The sequence below is a fragment of the Pristis pectinata genome, chromosome 9 (genome assembly GCF_009764475.1).
Source record: "Pristis pectinata isolate sPriPec2 chromosome 9, sPriPec2.1.pri, whole genome shotgun sequence".
In the NCBI taxonomy this organism is placed as follows: Eukaryota; Metazoa; Chordata; class Chondrichthyes; order Rhinopristiformes; family Pristidae; genus Pristis; species Pristis pectinata.
In genome coordinates this window covers 67,051,526-67,073,277 of record NC_067413.1, presented here as the reverse complement: position 1 = coordinate 67,073,277, position 21,752 = coordinate 67,051,526, and positions in this window count along the sequence as shown.

Below are 21,752 nucleotides of genomic sequence, written 5' to 3'. Positions count from 1 at the left end.
CCCTTCTCTGACGCCAATTTAACCAATTTACTGCGGCTAAGTAACTTTCCAATTCAAGTGTCTGTGTTATGTGGGAGAAAACTAGAGCACCTGGAAGAAACCCACACAGTCACAGGGAGAAGGTGAAAACTCAAAACTCCACATAGACAGCCCTGGAGGTCAGGATTGAACCTATGCCGCTGGAGCTGTGAAGCTGCAGATCTACTAACTACACCACTCTGCAACCCTTACCACATCTGATCTTACCTTCTCATTGTTTTAAAGCTTATCAGGTTTTCTTTATCCTTTTCCTGTTCTCCACTTTGTAGCCATCACTCACAAATTTATTGCAGGAGTCCAACAGTAAAGATGTCTGACTACAATTACATGGGGTCTTGTTAAGACAATACCTGGAATATTGCATAAAATTTTGGACTTCTTACCTAAAATAGGATGTACTTTCTTTAGAGGGAGTGCAGTGAATTTCCACCAGACTGGTTCCTGGGATGATGGAGAGACAAAAGTGTGTTGGGTCTCTGTTCTTTGGAATGCAAAAAATTGAAAGGTGACCTCATTATACATACAAAATGTTTACAGATACAGTATCAACATGGTCTATGGGGAGAGGAAGCCTCTCTGTAGGGGAAGTAGTCTCAAAATGAGTAGGCTATTTAAGACTGCAATGAGGAGAAAGTTCTTCACCTTGAGAAAGTTCTTCACCAAAGAATCTTTGGTATTCTTTACCCCAGGGAATTGTGGAGGTTCAATCATTATGTTAATTCAAAACAGAGATCAATAGATATCTGAATATTAAAGAGTCAGAGTTATACAGCACGGAAACAGGCCCTTCAGCCCAATTGGTCCATGCCGACCAAAGTGCCTCATCCAAGCTCGTCCCATTTGCCAACATTTGGCCCATAACCTTCTAAACCTTTCTATCCATGTACCTCTTGAACCATTTTTTAAGAAGTTATTATTGTACCTTCCTCAACCACTTGCTCTGACAGCTCATTCCACATGGGTCCCACCCTTTGTTCAAAAAAAAAAGTTGCCCTTAAGTTCCTCTTAAATCTTTCCCTTCTCATGTTAAACCTTGCTGTTGAGTTCTTGATTCTCCAGCCCTGGGGAAAAGATTGAGCGCATTCACCCAACCCATGCCCCTCATGATTTAAACACCTCTATAAGATCACCTCTCAGTCTCCTATGCTCTAAGGAATAAATTCCTAACCTGTCCAACTTCTCCCTATAATTCAGCACCTCATGTCCTGGTAACATACTTGTAAATCTTTTCTGCACTCTTTCCAGTTTAATAACATCTTTCCTATATCAGGGTGACCAAAACTGAACACAATACTCCAAGTGAGGCCTCACCAGTGTCCTGTACAACTGCACCATGATGTCCCAATGTTTATACTTATGAAGGCCAGCATGTCAAAAGCTTTCCTCACCACCCTGTTTACCTGTGATGCTACTTTCAGTGAATCATGCATTTGTACTCCAGCATCCCTCTGTTCTACAACATTCTCCAGGGCCTTGTCATTCACTGTGAAAGTCCTACCTGGATTTGACTTTCCAAAATGCAATACCTCACACTTATCCAAATTAAACTCCATTTGCCATTGCTCAGCCCACTTACTCAGCTGATTAAGATCCCCCTGTAATTTTTGATAACCTTCAAGTCCACTATACCACCTACTTTAGTGTCATCTGCAGACTTACTAACCACGCCTTGTACATTTTTATCCAAGTCGTTGATATAGATGACAAACAACAATGGGCCCAACACCAACTCCCAAGGCACACCACTAGTCATGGGCCTCCAGTCTGATAAACAACCTTCCACCATCTCGCTCTACTTTCTACCATCAAGCCAACTGTGTATCCAATTAGCCAGCTCTCCCTGTATTCTATGTAATCTAACCTCCCAGAGCAACCTACCACGGGAACTTTATCAAAGGCCTTACTGACGTCCATATAAACCATGTCTACCACTCTGCTCTCATCAACTTTCTTGGTCACATCATCAAGAAACTTAATCAAGTTCATAAGACATAATCTCCTATGTTCAAAGACATGCTGACTACCCCTAATCAACCCCTGCCTTTCCAGATGCACGTGTATCTTATCCCTCAGAATCCTCTCCAATAACTTACCTACCACAGATGTTAGATTTACTGGTCTGATAAAAGACTCGAATGTTTTTTTGGGAAGGATAGGGTAATGTCAGAAGATCAGTTATGCTCTTGTTGAATGATGGAGTAGGTTCAAAGGGTTGTATGGCCAACTCTTTTCCCTATTCCTTATAACGTCTCAATCCATTGTGTGGAAATGGATGAAGCTACCACCTGCCCTGAATGCAGACAACGTTTTTTTTGTTATTGTTGAATTAATTCCATTCTTCTCTGAATAATTGAAATGATCAATTACTAAAAAATGTCAGGCATGTTGTGGCATTTACAGGCACAGGCAGAACAGTATTAACTACATAGAGCAACTTCAGGAAACTTGCAAATAATTGGAAAACTTGAGTAATTGATTCCCTGGAGATCTTGAAGGGACAGCTTCTCCATTAATCCTAGGTATGTAATTCAGAATCAATTGACCAGTATGCTGTGTCCTCTTGCAGAGTCCTGAGAATCATTCGCTTTTATGTTCCTTAACAACCTGTTTGTGTTATTACTCCTCAAAAAAGGGTAGCTGTTCTTTTGCTGGTTTTGGGTGTATTAACAAGACAAGCACAAACTGCAGACAAGAAGTATCCCACTAGAATTTGAAGGTGAAATGTGGTGGAACTTAATTGGATCCACAAGCAGTCTTGGTTTGAGTATGTTTTATGGTCCTTTATGGCCCATGAATGAAGAAAATAGAATATCTACGTTCACAAGATCACAAGACAAGGGAGCAGAAGTAGGCCATTTGGCCCATCGAGTCTGCTCCATGAGCTAAGCTAAAACTATTCCTATCTAGCCCCAGTTTCCGGCCTTATCCCCATATCCCTTGATACCTTAACTAATTAGATACCTATCAATCTCCTCCTTAAGTGCTCCCAATGATTGGGCCTCCACAGCTGTACATGGCAAAGAATTCCATAATTTCACTACCCTCTGGCTAAAGAAATTTCTCATTTCTGTTTTAAACCAGTACCCTCTAATTCTAAGATTGTGCCCTCTAGTCCTGGACTCACCCACCAAGGGAAACAACTTAACCACATCTACTCTGTCCAGTCCTTTCAACATTCTAAATGTTTCTATGAGGTCCTCTCTCATTCTTCTGTACTCCAGTGAGTATAGTCCAAGAGCCGACAAACGCGCATTATAAGTAAGCCCTTTCATTCTGGGAATTATCCTCGTAAATCTTTTCTGACCCCTCTCCAACATCAGTACATCCTTTCTAAGGTAAGGGGCCCAAAACTGCGCACAGTATTTCCAAATGAGGCTTCACTAGTGCCCCATAGAGCCTCATCAACACTTCCTTACTTTTATACATTATACCTTACCTTTATACATGTATTAAACTGTTTAAAACACAATTTCTATTATCGAAGCAACACCATCCCAGGCCCCCTAACTCAACACCAACTTACTGATTCACTCTAAACTTGACTCCCTAACTCGCCACCAACGTATCAACTATCTCTAACCTAGGGCTCCAAATTCACCACCGACTCACTAACTTTTCTCTAACCTCAGCCTTCCAACTCATCACCAGTTCATTGATTGTTCCCCAGTTGTCTCCAGACTCAGTACCTCTGACCCTCCAAACCTCCTCCATCTCTGCACTCTGATCAATCAATTGTCCCAAACTCACATCCACAACCCATCAAACACTCCAGCTCACAGGTCTCCAACTGATCACCTCTCTGCTTTTCCCCAGACTTAGTTCCCTCAAACCCACTGACCACCTCCTCCTGACTCGGCACTCAGCAGGAGGCAAAGGAATGATCTGATAGAGGTTTATAAAATCATAAGGGGCATAGATAAGGTACCTTCAGATAAGGCCACAGTCCCACATAGATAAGTCCACCAAGGGAGTGTAAAACTAGAGGGCATAGGTTTAAAGTGAGAGGGGAACAATTTAAGAGGGTCAGAAGGGGCAACTTTTCCCACACAGAGAGTGGTGTGTATACTGAACGAGCTGCCAAAGGAAATGGTAGAGTCAGGTACAATTATGACATTTAAAAGTCATTTCGACAGGTACATGGTTAGGACGGGTTTAGAGGGACATAGGCCAAATGCAGGCAAATGGGACTAGCTTCGTTAGGCAACTTGGTTAGCATGGATGAGTTGGGCCAAATGGCTTATTTCGGTGCTGAAAATCTCTATGAATGTATGTAAACTCAGCAATCACCTTGCCCCTATCTCTGCACTCTGACTTGCCAATTGAACTCCAACTCAACGGCCCGTGACTCCCAATCATCCAGACTTACCTATCACCCAGCAACTCACTGATCACCCTCAACTAGTCTCCAGACCTCAAATCAAGTGGAGTTTATTGTCATGTGCACAAGTACAGTGAGGTAGAGGCACAATGAAAAACTTGCTTGCAACAGTATTACTGGCACGTAGGTTCAAATCATACTAGACAGTAAGGAAAAACAAGACATTAGTGCAAAACAAGACATTAGTGCGAGAAAACTAATCAGAGACAAATCCCTGAGAGTGCAAGAGGTTATCTCTAGTGTTCCGCTGCTGGGATAGGATTAGGGTTGTTCAGGTAGGTTCAAAACCTGATGGATGTAGGAAAGTAGCTGTTTCTGAACCTGGTGGTATGGGGGCAGCAATTCCAACACACAGGAACATGAGAGGCTGCAGAGAGTAGTAGGCAAAGCCCAGTCCATCACAGGCACAGCCTTCACCATCATTGAAAGCATCTTGAGGCAGTGCTTCCTGTAGAAGACATCATCCATCATCAAGGATCCCTCCATCCAGGTCATGCCCTCTTCACACTGCTACCATCATGCAAGATGCACCTCATTGCAGTAATTCCAGTGATGAGATGAGAGTGACACCAAAGCAGCTTGCAACTTAATGGCATCAAGGTGCCCTGGTCAAAGTGAAGTCAATGGACATTAAGGAGAAAATACTCCAATAATTATAGCTTGTCCAAAGGAAGATACTTGTTGGAGGTTATTTATATCACCCCTATGTCTTCACTGCAAGAGCTTCTCATGGCAGTGTCCTTGATCCATCTATGTTCTGTGGCTTCATCAATAATCTTCCTTCCATCGTGAGCTCAGAGTAGGGATATTTGTAAATGATTGTACAATATTCATTTTCATTCAGAACTCTTCAGCAAAGGACACAGCCCATACTTACATGCAGCAAGAACCAGACAATATTCAGGCATGTGACAAGTAAGTGGCTCACCTCCTTACATTCTAAAGGACTTCCACCATCTACAAGTGATGGAATACTCTTACTTGCCTTGATTTGTGTAATTCCAACATTGCTCAAGAGGTTGAACACAATCAAAGACAAAGCAGCCCATTTGATTGCTACTCCATCTACCTCTCTAAACATTCATTCCCTATACCACTGGTGCACAATGACTGTAGTATGTACCAGCTACAAAATGAATTGTAGTTGCTCACCTTGATATTAATTATACAGACACTTGAGGGAGCACATCAGCAATGCTTTATGGGTTTCTGGAGAATTAATGTGCAAAAGATTTTGAGCTCAAGAGGTTCATGATTGATCAGGTCCCCATGAATTCTTTAATATTTCTCCAGCACCCATTTATTATACTTTTTCACACATGTTATGCATTTAACTGTTAACCCTTTTTGATAACCAGTCTTAACAAGATTTATTTCCAATATTAATTCTAGTTACAACCTGACTAAACAGTCAATCAAATGATTCAGGTGGGCACAGACATTAATGTGTAAAGACTCCCTTGTACTTAACATCATCACTTGACCAAACTCCCAGTTCCAGGTACAACCATGGAGGATGTGACCTTAGAGGACTGCTGAGAAAGCCAGCAGCTGAATGTCTCATTAATCAAGATGGGTAACTTTTAATTCCAACTGAAAATTAAAGTGGATGAAAGATAACAGTTAATATTGAAAATATATTTCCTTTCCAAAGTAGTTTTACTATGAAATGCCTTGCTTTGCAGTCCCTTCAAGCTATCTATTATTTTATATAGGAATATCATTTTCTAGCATAGTGGTAAAAGCAAAATCGATAATCCTCAAACAAGATTACAGATTAAAATGTATTTTCTTTCTCAGATTACTCCATGTGTGGAATTGACTCATAGCAATGATAATTGCTGCTGCACAAGTTAACCTTTTCCTTAAAATGAAATAAATTTTTGTTTAACAATAGATATCCATTGATCAACCAGCACTTGGGAGTGTAACGGGAATTCATGCACATTTGTGACTGGATTGGACACCTACACATTGCAATTTTTAGTGGACAAAAAAGGTAGGTCGAAGTTTGGAACATGTTTCAGAATTTTTCATAAATGACATTAGTGAATTTCACAATTTGTAGAAATTTATCTTTTGCTTTGTGGTTAGTTGTCTCTTTCAAAGTAGGTTGGAAGTAGCCTCCAATGAGCCAGATAATAGTGTCTGTGCAGGAACCAAGTCAATTGATCAAATGTGTCTTTTCTACTGATAATGTTCTTATAATATTATTTTGAGTATAATCTTAGTGAAGAGCTTTGCCTTCCTTTATTGTATGACTAGTCTTATTTCATGAAGTTGTAAAGTTCTTTCTCTCCGCCAGTAAACTGCAACAAGTATAATGGCATTATTTCATGAAGATGCTTACCTACTACTGTTACCTGTGTAATGGATGCCACACCTGAGGCTGGACAAATTGCCTTTGGGGGAGGGAACAACATAGTTTTATTAGAATACCAGTGAACCTAAGTGGATTAACTATGGGCACAGGTTGTACAGACCAGTCCTAGGTTCCAGTCAAGATAGAAGAGTAAGAGGAGGTCTAATTGAGGTATTGAAGGGATTTAATGGGGTAGGTACAAAGAAACGATTTCCTCCTGGTAGAATCCAGAAAGAGAGGGCTTAATGTTTAAAATTACAGCCAGGCCATTCAAGGATATTGTCAGAAAGAAGTGTAGTGCAAGTAATCCTCATCACATTGAGGCTAGACAAGCAGAAAACTTTTAATTAAATTTGTGGTAAACAGTAAGGAGGATGAATGGAGTTGAGAGGCAGATCAGATGTGATCAAATTGAACAGGAGAACACGTCAAAGTGTTGACAACCTCCTTTTTAAAATGTATGCAAATAAATGTGAAGATGCTGTATGAACTTTTGATCATGTGTATATCATAAGTATACATTTACGTAGTCGGAAAAGAACCTTAAATAAACCACACATTTGAAGGTCTCTGTCATTCCCACATGTTACTCTATAAGCTTTGTACATTATTTCACTATAGTCTAGGAATCCAAAAGGGAATATTTATTGTATTCCCATTCCAAAGTTCTGATTAACACTGGAATTTGCCATTCCATTGTTAGAAGAAGAAACTTAACGGAGATTATAAATACTAGATAAACGAAAACTAAATATGTTGGCAATACTCAACAGGTCAGGCAGCTTCTGTGGAAAGAGAAGCAGAGTTAACATTTCAGAGAAAAGAGGAAGATGTGTATTGTTTTAAGTTGCAGAAAAGGTGGGGCTGGGGGATAAGATAAAGGGAATTTCTCTGATAGAATGAGGCCAGGACTATCATGAAGACAAGTTGTGGAGGTTATCAAGTCAATGAGTTATTGGAGGCAGTTAGAGAGAGATTACACAAATAGAGGAACCCATGTTGCACTGAAGTGTACCTGAAGTGGTTAAATTCACATATTGACTCCAGACAACTACAAGGTGCTCAAATGGAAGACTAGGTGCTGTTCCTCAAGCTTACATTGGGCCTCATCATATCAGTGCTGGAGGCCACGGGGAAATAGGTCAGAGTGGGATGGAAAATCATAGAAAGACGCAGAAAAGAAATGGGCACTTACAGCCACCTCACCCATGCCAACTGTTTTGCCTATCTATATTAATCCCATTTGTCCACGTTAGACCCATATCCCTCTGTACTTTCCTATCCAAGTACCAGTCTAAACACCTTTTAAATGTTATCATTATATCTGCTTCCACCTTCTCCTGTACCAGCTTATTCCAGACATTCACCACTCTGTCTGAAAAACTTGTCCCTCAAATCTCCTTTAAATCTTTCCCCTCTCACCTTAAACCTCTGCCCTCCTGTTCTAGACTCCCTTTCCCTGGGAAACAAATTCTGACCATCTATCCTAAATATGCCCCTTATAATTTTATAAACCTCTAAGTTCACCCCTCAGCTTCCTACACTATAGTGGGGGGGGATAAAAGGCCCGGCCTATCCAATCTCTCCTTATTACTATTGCCTTCCATTTCAGGCAACATCCTGATGAATCTCTTCTGCACTCTCTCCATTGCTACTACATCCTTCCTGTAGTGTGGTGACCAGAACTGTACATCAAGTATGATCTAACCAATGTTTTGTACAACTGTAATATGAGGTTCCAACCCTTGTACTCGAATTGTGGCAGGCAACGGGGAGCTTGGTGCAATAAACATTTATTCAGTTTCTCCTTCTGAAGATATTCCCCATTAAGTGTTTCCAGCATTTTCTGTTTATAATTCAGGTTTCATGCATCTGCAGATTTCTGATTTTTCATTTACAAATCCTAAATTGCCTTCATGAGCCAACTTTGGACCAAAAGTAAAATATTCCTGGGGAGAAAATGAAACATGAGCTATGGCAAGTACCACTACACTACAGAAGTGACCAGCAGTGACATTTCCAATAAAAGAATCTCCGCTATCTCTTGAAGCTCGATGGCATTACCATTACTGAGTCTCCATCCATCAACATCCAAGTGGTCATCATTGAACAGAAACCTAACTGGACCAGCCACTTAGAAACTAGAAGCAAGAACAAGCTAGAGACCAGCTATCCTGCAGCAAGTAACTCACCTCCTGATCCAAAGCCTTTCCACTCTCTACAATCTACAGGTCAGGAGTGTAATGGATAAGTGCACTTGAACAACACTGAAGAAGCTTGGCTTCATCCAAGACAAAGAAGGTTACATAATAAAATCTAAAACAAAAGCAGAAAATGCTGGAAATACTCAGCAGGTCAGCCACATTTGTAGGAAGAAAAACAAAGTTAACGTTTCAGGTTGGAGACCAGAGAAAAGAAGCTTGTAAAGCTGCAGAAAGGATGGGGAGAGGGGGTGAATGTCTCTGGTGGTGTAAATCCAAGGTGACCATGGGAATAAGCTGTAAACATGGTTATCTGGTCAACACAACACACACAAAATGTTGGAGGAACTCAGCTGGTCTGGCAGTAGCTATGGAGAGAAATAAACAGTTGACATTTCAGGTCAATGAGCGAGTGGAAGCAGCTAGAGAGCGAGAACATGGACAAAAGACACAGACAAGTTGTGAAATGCAGAGCAGGAGGACAGATGCTCAGCAGTCAGGCTGGACATGTGGGCAGACATGGTAGCGTAACGGTTAGCGTCACAGTATTACAGCGTCAGCGACCCCGATTTAATTCTGGCCACTGTCTGCAAGGAGTTTGTACATTCTCCCCATGCCTGCGAGAGTTTTCTCTGGGTGCTCCGGTTTCCTCCCACATTCCAAAGACATACGAGTTAGGAAGTTGTGGGCATGTTATGTTGGCGCCGGAAGCGTGGTGACACTTGTGGGCTACCCCTGGAACACTCTATTCAAAAGGCGCATTTCACTGTGTGCTTTGATGCACATGTGACTAATAAAGAAATCTTATCTTATCCTCTTCTGCCAGAGAGAGGAGGCAAGTAAGAGGAAGGAAAAAAACAAGCTGAGCTAATATCGCAGGTGGATGACTGATACAGACTGAGAAATCAAGTTACCTGAAGCTATAGAATTCAATATCGAGTCTAGAAGGCTGCAGTGTGCCCATATGGAAGATGAGGTGCTATTCCTCAAACTTGTGTTGGGCCTCACTGTGGCAGTACAGGAGGCCATAGGCCAATAGGTCAGAGTGGGATGAGGAAGTAAGATGGCAGGTATTGGGAAGTTCTGAGTCATCTCTGCAGGCTGAATGCAGGTGTTCCACAAAGTTTACGTGATCGACAGCTCACCATCACCTTGTGCATTTGTTCCCTCTAGCTACAGTAAAAAATGCATTGCAATTGCTCGACTGTAGTTCCTAAGCACCATAAATTACAGGGATGGAAGGGGGCAAATGGGAAAGCCACTATCTTCTGGATCCCATGTGTGTTGTGGAAGGACTGGTCAATGTTTCGGATCAACATGCTGCATCAGGACTTGATGGAGGATCTCAGCCAGAAACGTGAACATTTCCTCCCCCCCCCCCCCACAGATGCTGCTCGACCCGCTGAGTGCCTCCAGCAGATTGTTTGTTGTTCCAGGTTTCAGTATCTATCTTCTGGATCCCCTTCACATCACCCACCAGCATATCTTGGAAATACATCACTCTTCTTTTGTTGGTGCTCAATTTACATCCTGGATTTTCCTACCCAACTGTATCGTGGGACTTCCTTAACTGGACAGGCTGCAGCGGTTCAAGGAGTTGGCTCACCGCTACCTCCTCAAGAGCACTTTGGCATTCCCAATAAATTCTAACTTTGTCAGTGACCCCCACATCCCACAAGGAAACAAAACTTTGTCAATCCCTCTTAGTCAATGAAGATAAATAAAGGGACCTCTTTGGTATCAGCAGCAATGGTACATAGTGGAGAAATCTCAGAAGTGGACACTGCCACTTAAATTTCTGATAGTTATGAGAAGCTCATGGCTTATTAATTATTTCTTTAGATTTCACCATTTCGAACAATTAGTTTAACTTGTAAATATGTACTGATGTACAAGGGCAGATCTCTTCCTAAATATACACATACCCTACAGTGAAAATAAATGAAACCAATGATTAAAAGAAAAGGTCTAGGCATTTCAGTGAATGGCTCTGAAGGTCATGAGTAATAGCACGAAGTGGCAGCTAAAGCAAACAAACGATTTTTTGCAGGACTCTATGCTTGGAAGATCAGTATAGTTTAGTACTTGTACAAGGCCTTGGTTAAGCTTCAGCTGGAATACACAATCTATTTTTTTTGTCTTCCCACACAGTGAGGGGTTTAGAGCCTTTAAAGGGCCAAAATATTAATTCTCAATTTAAAATTCTTCAGTAACCTAGATAAGCTCAGTGAAGCTGCCTCATTTACTTTAGAAAAGCAAAAAACTAGAGTGATTTGACTGAGAATTATAAACAATGAAGGAAGTAGAGTGTATTGTGGATCAATCGTTTCAACTGGATAAGTTAGGCAGAAAGGAATCATGATTATGGGTTATACAAGGAAAGAATTAGGAGAGATATTAGGAGGTTTCAGAACTCTGGACTCCTCTAATTTTGATCTCTAGCAGATCTCCAATTTTAGTTCTTCCTCCATTGGCATTTGTAGCTGCCAAGTCACTGAGCTTATCTACCTCAATGTCTCCTCATACAATATGGGATGCTCTTGTTAGAATATTTTGTTCTGTAGAATGTACTGTAAAAATAGTTGCTGGTAAGTTCATTTTCCTCATGAACAAGTAGATATTGGCTCATGTAGTGAATGTTGATTTGTCAAATTCCTCAGAAGATTGTTTGTATATGTTCAATGGGGACACATCATTTCTTGTTAAGCAGGTGCCTATAATATAAACCAGATTCAATGAGAAACCCCAGGCCAGTTTTGACTATCTAAAGCAATTGGAGGAAATTTCCAGATTCTTTGCCTGTGTGATGCCCAGCATCTCTTAATTAGAAGTTTCTTTGCCCTATACTGTAGATTATTCTAATAGAATATTTCTCACTAAATCCCAGTGGATCTGCCACTCACAGTATTCATCGTTACATCTGTCTGTTATTAACATCAACAAGGATATTGAATATTTCTTCAAGTCAACTTTTCCCTGGGGTGCACATCAGAAAATGTGTGTTACCAGTGTCTACAGCTTCTATGTATATAAATGTCTTTGAAATATCAGATTAGGTATGGTTGGAGTGTGTGCAGATCTCAACATCAGTGGTTATTTCAAAGTTAAAATCTCAAATTTACTTTGTGAACTTGTTGGAATGGCAAGTTCACAGATCTTTTATTCTAGCCAAGATTTCTTGGGAAGAAAATCAGCTTTGTCAGAGGATAAGAACACCAAACAGTAACTAACATCAAACATTTATCATTGGCTGAAAAGTGCTTTGGGACATCCTAAGGTTGTGAAAGATGGTCTATAAATACAAGTCTTTTTTTCTTTGTTCCTCTTCTTATTCTGTTGGAGGAATTTTCATCTTTATCCAAATTTGCCCTTGGTAAAATGCAACCACTTGCATAGTTCATCCTTCAAGTTGGTGAGAAATTGGGAAAGTATCCAAGCATGATTCCTTCTCTCCTTTTCCCTCCATGATGACAGCTGTTTCAACTGTTTACCTTGAGACTGTTGTAATGACAGCTGAAAATCATTTGGATGTTTGTAAACCAATATGCAATTTTGCTTACAATAGAAGCTTTAAGGCTGTTCAAAAACTTTAAAAGAATCACCACACATAAAGAAAATTGACAAAAACAAATTGAAGGTCCGTTTATTTATGCAATGGTTTGAATGTTGAGTAATGTGGGGTAATATCCCTCGAATATGAGGTAATATGCTGTTAGACTACTTCCAATACCATTCAGTTCACTTTTCTCCCCCTCTGCAAGTTACGAGTGCAAGCAACCTCTAGCATAGTTAAATGGCTGGTGGAAAAGATTGCCTGCTTGCCCAGTGGGATTTAAAGAGATAGAAGAATGATGGAGGAGGAGGTCCCCAGATCCTGCTCAGACCAGCTGGCAGGAGTATTCACAGACATCTTTAACCTCCCCCTACTCCATTATGAGGTTCCCATCTGCTTTTATCCCAGTGCCTAAGAAATATAAGGTAACATGCCTTCATGAATGTCACCTGGTGGCTCTGACATCCACCATCATGAAGTGCTTTGAGAGGCTGGTCATAGCACAAATAAGCTCCAGCCTCCCAGATAACCTCGACCCACTGCAATTCGCCTATCGCCGAAACAGGTCCACGGCAGACACCATCTCCCTGGCCCTACCCTCGTCTCTGGAACATCCGGATAACAAAGACATCAGACTCCTATTGGTTAACTACAGCTCCATCTCCAACACCATAACTACAAACAAACTCATCTCCAACCTCCTAGTCCTGGAAGTCTGCTCCCTCTTTGCAACTGGATCCTTGACTTTCTGACCAACAGACCACAATCAGTAAAGACAGGCAACAACACTTCTTCCACAATTACCCTCAGCACTGGTGTCCTGCAAGGCTGCGTCCTCAGCCCCTTACTACACTCCACGTACACTCATGACTGTGTGGCCAAATTTCACTCCAGCTCCACTTATAAATTTGCAGATGACACCACCTTAGTAGGCTGGATCTCAAACAATAACGAGGTGGAGTACAGGATGGAGATAGAGAGACTAGTGGCATGGTTTCAAGACAACAACCTTTCCCTCAATGTCAGCAAGACAAAAGAATAATTGAGATCAGGAAGTGGAGTGGAGCACACATCACTGTCTGTATCAATGGTGCTGAGATGGAGATGGTTGAGACTTTCAAGTATCGAGGTGTAAACATCACCAACAATTTGTCCTGGTCCAGCCACGTGGATGCTACAGCTAAGAAAGCACCTTAACACCTCCACTTCCTCAGAAGGCAAAGGAAATTCAGCACGTCCCTGATGACTCTTACTAATTTTTATAGATGCGCCATAGGAATCATCCTATCCAGATGCATACTGTTTGATATGGCAACTGCTGTATCCAAGACCTCAAGAAATTGCAGAGACTTCTAAGCGCAGCCCAGATCATCACACAAACCAACCTCCCCTCCATTGAGTAGTCTACTCCACCCACTACCTCTCAGTCTCTCTTCCCCCCACTTCCACTGGGCAGAAGATATAAAAGCCTGAGAAAACCTACAACTGGGCCCAAGGACTGTCCTTGGAACGGACCCTAATATGCTAAAAGTTGAACTCTTGATCTCCCAACCCAGCTCACTATGGCCCTTGCACTTTATTTGTCTACTTGCACTGCACTTTCTCTGGAACTCCATCACTATATTCTGCACTCTGTTTACTTTTTCACTATCTTGATGTACTTAAGTATGACACAATCTGTCTGGATGGCACACAAAACAAAAGCTTTTCACTGTATCTCAGTAGATGTGCTAATAGTAAATCAATAATAATGAAAAGAAAGAAGGAACACTGGATTAAGAAAGAACAAACTGCAATAGAAAAAGAAAAACATAATAACATTTATAAAATTACAACCACTTAATAACAATAAAAATGAAACTCTATAGTTTGAAATTTATCCTTTCTTGTTAAGGGAAGTTAATCAACAATGGGGTAACAAAAATCTCATTAAAACTACTCCTCCACCATTAAGTAACATTTCTAATTTTCTGTGGTGTTTAATTACCATTTAAAGTGTTATACAATTCCATGAAATTCAGATGGGGGGAGGTTCAGAGCAAGCTGTAATTTCACATGGAAATGGCAAATGATCCCTGTGGCATTTTGCATTCACAGGGTTTCTCTCCTCACCATAAATTGCTGAATGATTTACACATTCAATAAAAGTGAGTGCTACTAATGTTACCACTAATTTGGCAGCAAAGTCTGGATCATTATTGGAACCAGCATACCAAAAGCAGTTTGAAAAGAATAGAAAAATAAATTTGGCAGCAATGTACTAAACTGTATTGTCTATAAAATAACTAATATTAAGTGAAAATTCAAATAAATTAAATTAGAACATAGAACATAACATCACAGTACAGGCCCTTCGGCCCACGATGCTGTACCGACCTTTTAACTTACTCTAAGATCAATCTAACTATTCCCTCCCACATACCCCTCCAATTTTCTATCATTCATGTGCCTATTTAAGAGTCTCTTAAATGTCCCTAATGTACCTGCCTCTACCAGCACACCTAGCAGTGCATTCCACGCACCCACCACTCTCTGTGTAAAAAAGAATTTACCTCATATCTCCCCTGCACTTTCCTCCAATCACCTTAAAATTATGCCCCCTCATGTTAGTCTTTTCCACCCTGGGAAAAAGTCTCTGGTTGTCCACTTGATCTATGCCTCTTATCATCTTGTACGCCTCTACCAGGTCACCTCTCATTCTCCTTTGCTCCAAAGAGAAAAGCCCTAGCTCACTCAACCTAATCTCATTAGACATGCTCTCCAATCCAGGCAACATCCTGGTAAATCTTTGCACCCTCTCTAAAGCTTCCACATCCTTCCTATAGTGAGGCAACCAGAACTGAACACAATATTCCAAGAGTGGTCTAATCAGGGTTTTATAGAGCTGCAACATTACCTTGTGGCTCTTGAACTCAATCCCCCGACTAATGAAGGCCAACATGCCATACGCCTTCTTAACAACCCTATCAACTAGCGCAGTAACTTTGAGGGATCTATAGACTTGGACCCAAAAGATCCCTCTGTTCCTCCACACTGCTAAGAGTCCTGCCATTGACCTTGTATTCTGCCTTCAAATTCAACCTTCCAAAGTGAATCACTTCACATTTATCTGGGTTGAACTCCATCTGCCACTTCTCAGCCCAGGTCTACATCCGATCAATGTCCCGTTGTAACTCTCCAACAACCTTCTACACTATCCACAACACCACCAACCTTCATGTCATTTGCAAACTTACTAATCCACCCTTCCACTTCCTCATCCAAGTCATTTATAAATATCACAGAGCAGGAGTCCCAGAATAGATCCCTGCGGAACACCAATAGTCACCAACCTCCAGGCAGAATACGCTCCATCTACCACCACCCTCTGTCCTCTATGGCCATCAGTTCCGAATCCACACAGCCAAGTTTCCCTGCATCCCATGTCTCCTGACCTTCTGAATGAGCCTATCATGGGGAACCTTATCAAAAGCCTTACTAAAGTCCATATACACCACATCCACAGCTCTACCTTCAATGTGTTTTGTCACATCCTCAAAAAATTTAATCAGGCTCATGAGGCATGACCTGCCCCTCACAAAGCCATGCTGACTATCCCTAATCAGACTATGCTTCTCCAAATGCTCATAAATCCTGTCACTAAGAATATTTTCCAATAATTTGCCCACCACTGAAGTAAGACTCACTGATCTATAATTCCCAGGGTTATCCCTACTCCCTTTCTTAAACAAAGGAATAACATTTGCCACCCTTCAATCATCTGGTACTACTCCTGTGGCCAGTGGGGATACAAAGATCATCGCCAAGGGCTCAGAAATCTTTTCCCTTGCTTCCCATAGTATCTTGGGATATATCCCATCCGGCCACAGGGACTTATCTATCCTATTGTTTTTCAAAAGTTCCAACACATCCTCCTTCTTAACGTCGACATGTTATCAGCCTGTTTTACACTGTCCTCACAAATGTCAAGGTCTCTCTCACAGGTGTATACTGAAGCAAAGTACTCATTAAAAACCACCCCAACCCCCTTCAACTCCAGGCACATGTTTCCTCCTCTATCCCTAATCAGTCCTCCCTTCACTAATCATTCTCCTGTTCTTCACATACGAGTAGAATGCTTTGGGGTTTTCCTTAATCCTACTTGCACAGGCCTTTTCATGCCCCCTTCTAGCTCTCCTAAGTCCATTCTTAATCTCCTTCCTGGCAACTCTCCAGAGCCCTGTCTGATCCTTGCTTCCTAAACCTTAGAAAAGTTTCTTTCTTCCTCTTCACTAGATATTCTACATCTCATGTCAACCACAATTCCTTCACTCTACCATCCTTTCCCTGCCTCAATGGGACAAACCTATCCAGAAGCCCCTGAAAGTGATCTCTAAACAATCTCCATATTTCTATTGTGCATTTCTGAGTACATCTGCTCCCAATTTACACTCCTAAGTTCCTGCCTGATGGCATCATAGTTTCCCCTCCCCCAAATAAATACTTTCCCATACTGTCTGCTCCTATCCCTCTCCAAGGCAAGGGTAAAGGGCAGGGAGTTGTGGTCACTGTCTCTGAAATGCTCACCCATCGAGAGATCTGACACCTGACCAAGTTCATTGCCTAGTACCAGGTCCAGAATGGCCTCTCCTCTAGTCGGCCTGTCTACATATTGTGTCAAGAATCCTGCCTAGACACACCTAACAAATTCCGCCCCATCCAAACCTTTTGTACTAAGGAGGTTCCAATCAATATTAGGGAGGTTAGAGTCATAGAGAATACAGCACGGAAACAGACCCTTCAGCCCAACTCGTCCGTGTAGACAAAGTTATCCATCTTGGCTAGTCCCATTTGCCAGCGTTTGGCCCATATCACTCCAAACCTTTCCCCTCCATGTACCTGTTTAAATGTCTTTTAAATGTTTTTATTGTACCTGCCTCAACCACTTCCTCTGGCAGCTCAACCCATATACCCACCACCCTCTGTGTGAAGAAGTTGCCCCTCAAGTCCCAGTTAAATCTTTCCCGTCACCTTAAAGCTGTTGGTCTCTAGTTTTTCTTCCCCCCCTCTCCCTTTCCCTGGGAAACAGACTGTGTGCATCCACCCAATGTCTCTCATGATTTTATACACCTCCATAAGGTCTCCTACACTCCAAGGGATGAAATCCTAGCCTGCCCAACTTCTCCATTTACCTCAGACTCGTGTCCTGGCAATATTCTCCTACATCTGCACTCTTTCCAGCTTAATAACTTCTTTCCTAGAACAGGGTGACTGAAACTGTACACAATACCCCAGGTGCAGCCCCACCAGCATCTTGTACAACTGCAACATAACGTCCCAACTTCTTTACTCAATGCCCTGACTGATGAAGGTCAGAGTGCCAAATGCCTTCTTCACCATCCTGTCTACCTGTGATGCCACTTTAGCGGAATATGTACATGTTCTTGTGAATGTTATGTATCTGATGCTATGTGCCTGCCTGTGATGCTGCTGCAAGTAAGTTTTTTTATTGCAGCTGTGCATACATGTACTTGTCCATATGACAATAAACTCGACTTTTGACTTTGATCTCCTTCTCTGTTCTTTTAGCTTATACTACCATTATCTTTTTAATTCTCTCTTTTCACCCCACTAGCTCTGCTCTTTTCAGCGATGACTCAGTGGCAGCACAATGGCACAACTAGTAGGGCTGCTGCTTCACAGCTCTACCAGCCCGGGTTCAGTACTGATCTAGGGTAGTCTGTGTGTGGAGTTTGCACACCTCTGTGACTGTATTGGTTTCCTCTGGGTGCTCCGGTTTCCTTCCCACATCCCAAAGACATGTAGGTTAATTGGTCAGTGTAAATTGCCGAGTACATAGTTGAGTAGTAGAATCTGTGGGGAATTGATGGGAATGTGGGGAGAATAAAATGGTATTAATGAAAATGGATGCTTGATGGTCAGTGCAGACTCATTGGGCCAAAGGTCCATTTCCCTACTGTCTAATTCTATAACTCTGTGACTCAATGGATAGTGCTTTTGTCTTTCAGTCAACAGGTTCTATGGTCTTCTGGTTTTGGGTTCAGATACTACTTAAAAGACTTCAGCACAGAAATCCAGGCTGATGCTGAGGGAGTGTTGCTCCATTGATTCCAGCATCAGGCATACATCTAATGGTGTCTATGATGTAAAGCCCATTTCTGCCCTACTGATATAGCACAGGAACACGCCTTTAAGCCCATGATGTCTGTGCCGACCATGATGTCAATTTAAACTAATCCCATCTGTCTGCACGTAGGTTATATCCCTTCATCTCCTGTCTGTTCAAGTGCCTGTCTAAATGTCTCTTAAATATTCCTGTTGTATCTGCTAGCTTCCCTGGCAGTGCATTCCAAAAAAAACTTGCCCTGTGTATTTCCTTCAAACTTTCCCTTTCTTAAACTTAAAATTAAGTAAGCAGCTCATTATCTAATGAGTTAGTATTGCTGCGGTATCTGGGTGTCCTGGTGCATGATTTGCAAGAGGCTGGTATTCAGGCACTGCAACTAATTAGGAACAGAATGTTGTTATTGAATGCATGGGAAACTGAATAAAAATGAAGCAAGTTTATGCTTCAGTTATATGGTGCATTTTGTACAATATTGGTTTCTTTATTTATGGAAGAATGTTAATGCATAGGATGCAGTTCAGAAGAGGTATACTAGACCAATATCTAGAATAGACAGGTGAGAAGCTTTTGGACATGCTAGGCTTCTATCTTCTGGTGGTGTGTAGAAGAATGATAGGGGATTTGATTGAAACATGTAAGATCCTGAGGGATTTTGACAAAGTGATCATGGAAAGAATATTTCCTCATGTGAGAGAATGTAGAACTAAGATGTCGGAGTAACTCAGCAGGCCAGGCAGCATCTGTGGAGAAAACAGACTGTCAACTTTTCACGTCAGGACCCTTCTTCAGGACTGAGGATAGAAAAAGGGGAAGCCCCATATATGGGGGGGGGGGGGAAATAAAAGACAGAGCAGTGATAGGTGGTCAAAATATGGGAGGTGGGGTGGGCACAAAGTGGTGATAGGTAGATGCAGGTAAGAGGTAGTGATAGGCAGGTGCGGAAGAGGAGGGGAGAGCAGATCCACCAGGGGATGGGTCCCAGGTATGGAGGCAGGCGACATGGGGGGGAAGGGAAGAGAGGAGAGGAAAAGGAGAGAGAAAGAAAAGTAGCGAGGAGGAAAAAAGAGATAGGCCAGGATAAGGAAGAAAAGAAGAGGCAAGGTGAGGGAGGTTGGTTTACTTAAAGAGGGAGAATTCAATGTTCATGCCATTAGACTGTAAGGTACCAAGACGGAAAATGGGGTATTGTTCCTCCAGTTTGTGTTTGGAAGGATTCCAGCATCTGCAGTCCTTTTGTTTCTCAATGTAGAACTAAAGTTGATTTTTTAAAAATAAGGGTCCACCAATACAATACAAGGCATTTTTTTCAGTGGGATGTGAGTTTCAAAGATGCTTCCACAAAGGGTAGCAGACTCTTTGAACAAGGCAGATGTAAATAGATTCTTGACAAACAAGGGAGAGAATGTTTAGCGCAGGTAGATGGGACTGGGGAACTAAGATTGCAACAGATCGGCCATGACTTTTTTTTTAAAATGACGGAGGAAGCTCAAGGGGCTGAATGGCTTACTAATGCTCCAAATGTTCATGTCTGTTCATTTGTGATCGATTTGAGATTCAGGATTTCCATCAATGAAATGGTTGATGTTCTTCAGAATAACCCTTGGCCACACTATCATGCCTGAACCATTCACTTTATGGAGGCCAAGTTTACATTGACTCTCAACTGTCTTGCCACAAGACCTTTCCAAGAAGCCACAGCAGATCTTTCCAATCTGCTGCATCAAAGTCACCCAGGCTCAGAATTCACGAAGAAATAATTTCATCAACTTTAGTTTTATCCCCATCTCCCAGCTGAGTGAAGAAAAGAAAAATTATGATCAGGGGCTATAAGGGACCCCCAATAGAGAGAGGCATCTCTTAAGGAGCCTGAAAAATCATAGTTCCCAAAGCAAACCAGGTCACTCTCTTCACACTCAGTCACCAATCGTCACCAGCAACATTATATATCAAAAATCAGGTGACGGAAACCTTATAAAAACCCATCACATCCTGCTTTGCATGTCCACCTGCACATAACTGAATGAATCCCTGCTATACTTATTTCATTGACTTGCTGTATTTCCTGATGAGTGGCAGCTTGCATGATATACATTTTCCTGTGAGGATCTCCACTCTGTACATGCAAATAGTTGTGTGGGGAGTATCTTGACCAATTACTGCAAAGGGCTTCATTCATCAGACTACTGTAACCACCTTATGGATCTGCTGGGCCATCTGGCCTCATGACACACACGTTCTTCCTCCTGGCATGTATCTTATTGACTAGGACTTGCATGTCCCTTTCAGTGAATGATGAAGGTTCCTTCCATCACCTCATAGCACCTGTGTCCTTCATGGAAGACATACAGAGTGTTGCTACTCTTGTTGCCATGGGCAGATTGCCTTAAAGGTATGATGCCCATCTCTAAATGCTGCACAGCATTGTATCATGAAATGCATTAAACTGAGTTTGGTCACATAGATCCTGCTTTAGTATTTGGTTCTCAGTGTAAACCATCCTAATTCTGTCTCACACTGGATCTTGTACAATGTTATGCTTTTTGGGAGGATCTATTTTCTGTTAACATTAAATACAATCAAGACTGAGCACCCCAAAAATAGGTGATATTCTCCAAAACCAGCTTTTGTATGAGATGTTAAATTGAGGCTCTTCATGTACCTTGTGGACGTAAAAGATCCCATGGCACCATTACACAGAAGAGCAGAGAAGTTACCTTTGGTGTCCTGGTCAATGTTTAATGCTCAATCAACATCACTAAAACAGATTATCCTGACATTATTACATTGCTGTTTACTTAAGCTTGCTGGGTGTGAACTACTATAGTATTTCCTAAATTTTACAACTGCACTTCATATACTATTGTCAATATGTGTGTTCCCCAACCGGAAACCATGGATAAACCGAGAGATGCACTCCATACTGAGGTCCAAGTCTGAGGCATTCAAGTCAGCTGACCCTGACCTATATGGAAAAATCTAGGTACGACCTTCATAAAACCAACAGGGATGACAAGAAACAATACCAGACCAAGCTAAAGGCCCAGCGTAGCTCCGCCTTCAACGTCATAATTTCAAACAAACTCCTAGACCTA